This window comes from Montipora foliosa, chromosome 6, assembly GCF_036669935.1.
Source record: "Montipora foliosa isolate CH-2021 chromosome 6, ASM3666993v2, whole genome shotgun sequence".
Classification (NCBI taxonomy): domain Eukaryota; kingdom Metazoa; phylum Cnidaria; class Anthozoa; order Scleractinia; family Acroporidae; genus Montipora; species Montipora foliosa.
In genome coordinates, this window is record NC_090874.1 from 71,617,272 (window position 1) to 71,619,973 (window position 2,702).

The 2,702-nt window shown below is 39.1% G+C and overlaps 1 pseudogene; it reads left to right on the forward strand.

Annotated features, from left to right (window-relative positions):
- Positions 1 to 1,207: 1,207 nt before the first annotated feature.
- LOC138006257 (cystinosin homolog) overlaps positions 1,208 to 2,702 on the forward strand; it is a 3,734-nt pseudogene continuing 2,239 nt past the window's right edge.

Sequence of the window (2,702 nt, forward strand, 5' to 3'; positions counted from 1 at the left end):
TAATGAGTTTTCCGGATGATTTAAGGCTGATCTTGTAATTTTTAGGATGAACGGAGTTAAGGAAGCAAGTACAACTGTAGGATTTGAATAAATTCTCCTTCCAAAAAATAAATAGATAAAAAATCCCGTATCCTGATAACCTGCTAATTCGCCCTTGTCACACGGCGGCCATATTGTCCCGGGAGACCAAAAAAGCTTTGTTTTACCACGCCAAGCCTCATCCCCATTGTTTCCACTGCGAGGCTTGGCGTGGTAAAACAAAGTTCTTTTGGGTCTCCCGGGACAATATGGCCGCCGTGTGACAAGGGCGAATAGCGCTTCGTTGTTTGCATTTGCAAATTTAGTAACATTAATACAAACAACTTCAAGTTATATTACAGATTTATCTTTCTGGTAATCTCTCGCCATTTTCCGAACTTTACCTGTACTTGAAGTTTACTGTAACTGGACAATAAACAATTATGGATGAGGTTTTTGTGATTTCCGGAATAATCAAGGTCGAGGTAAGTGCCCGGGGGGGGGGGGGGGGTACTCGATGTATCCCTGGTTGGGGAGGTGCGGCGCGGCCCCTCATACCCTGACCTTGTTTAAGACAAATATCGCTGATTTTCCTACCCATTTACGACAGAATTCCGATTTTTGATACCTTGTTTAAGACATTTAACCCAGTTTAAGACAAAAATTGATAAATCGATACCCTGATTAAGACAAAAAATGATAAATTCGATACCCTTTTCAATACAAAAATCCCGAAAAACATACCCTGGCTGGCCGCACGTCCCCATTAAGCCCTTATAAGGGAGTACCCCCCTCCCCCCCCCCCCCCCTTCCCCCCGGCGGTAAGTGTTATCAGCCGAAGCTAAGACCTTGATTATTCCGGATATCACAAAAACCGAATCTAATAATTGTTTTATTATAGATTTTTTTGAAGAAAATAACGACAAACGCATTATCGCAGCGATCACAGTTTATTTTCAAACACTTAAAAATGTACAACTGAGTGACATTGCTCTTGGAAATCATGTATTGCGCGCGCAACCTACAGATTATTCACTAATCTGTAGGTTGCACAGGTTGCCCTGTTTCCCAGAGGTATTACCTGTACGCTTTTAGCCAATGAGAAGACAGATGGTGACTACAATGTGAAATAACACAAAACTGAGATGGCCAATGAAAAAGAGTATAAAAAACCGTGAAAAGGGCTATTGCTCGCCTTCCGGTGTAGAATGATTACGTCACACGTATTTATTCGTGTTGTGGTAAGAAAACCGGTATTTGCCACAGCTCGAATTATCATGCTCGGAAAGACTTTTCTCATTATTTTAGCCGATGTTGTGGGTTGGGGTTACTTCTTTTGCTGGACAGTGTCTTTTTTACCGCAAATCTACGAAAACTGGCGGAGAAAATGCGTTGTCGGGTTCTCGTTCGATATGTTGGGATATTTTCTTCTCAGTTACGTTACATATGTGATTTACAATGTTACTGCGTTCTTCAAACCTGAACTGGTCTTCGAAAAATCTGATGAAGATAATCCTGTTAAACTCACAGACGTAGTGTTCGCTATTGTGGCATTTGTTTGCACAAGTTTTCAGGGTATACAGTGTTTGATGTATGATCGAGGATCACAGGCGATTCATCTCAGCACAGTCCTGGCTTGTGGGGGATGTTTGGTCGCTTTGGCTGCCCTTGTTATTTTGAAGTACTTTGGCGTCGGTTCGTGGTTTTTGGTCCTGCAGTACTGTGGATATGTTAAACTCGTTGTCTCATTCGGAACGGTGAGTTTACGGAAGTGCTTTAAATTGTTAAAATGGTCAACCTATCGAGCGGAACAACTGATGCACTTAGCGAATGAACTTAAAGCAACCCACGTGTTTACGTAAGAAGTACATGTAATGTTGATTTATAAAAAATGGAAAAGGTTATTTCGAATCTTTAATAAGTAAAACTCAGAGTACCACAGGTTTTAATATGATGTAAATAATTTAAAATTAATCAGCCCCAACGGATACAATAACGAACTTAATTAATGGGATTAAATTACAATGTAGATACCTTGTATTTCCTGTTCATAAAGGCGAAGTAGACTTGTTCGGGTGGATTATAATCCCTATTGTTGTAAGGAATGAGCTGAATCCAGTACTGCTTGTCTTTTCCTATCTGCTGCAGAACATACTGCATCTAAGCTTGGGAAAACAGAGCTCGATAGTTCCGTCACTATTACTATTTTAAAAGCATTTATCCAACAGTCCAAAATACCCAGCAACGTATTTGCATATAGGATTATATGCTTCATTCTTGAAGCAATGTCACTGCAAAAAGACAGTGTATTATGGTGTCTGGGTATTAAAGTCTGAAGTCGCTCCTATTTTTAAAAGTTTCAATATTAGTCTTTAAGGCTGTTTTGGTTGTTATATCGCATTAGCAGTGATATATGTGTGGTGTATAATTTAAGAAAGATGTTAAAAAATATCTCTAGGTTTATTGCTCCAGACACTGTTTTTGGCCTTGTTTCACTACAGTTGGTTGACGAAAATCATGCATCGATAACTTAATCAGTTTATTTTTGAAGAATTTTTTAAATGGAAATTTACCCGACAACTTGTTTGCTTATGAATGCAAGTGCTTATAATATTACATGTCTTGTTTTTTAAGTTATGCTGATACAAGAACACAATATTATTATAGTGGCCGGGTATTCTGCA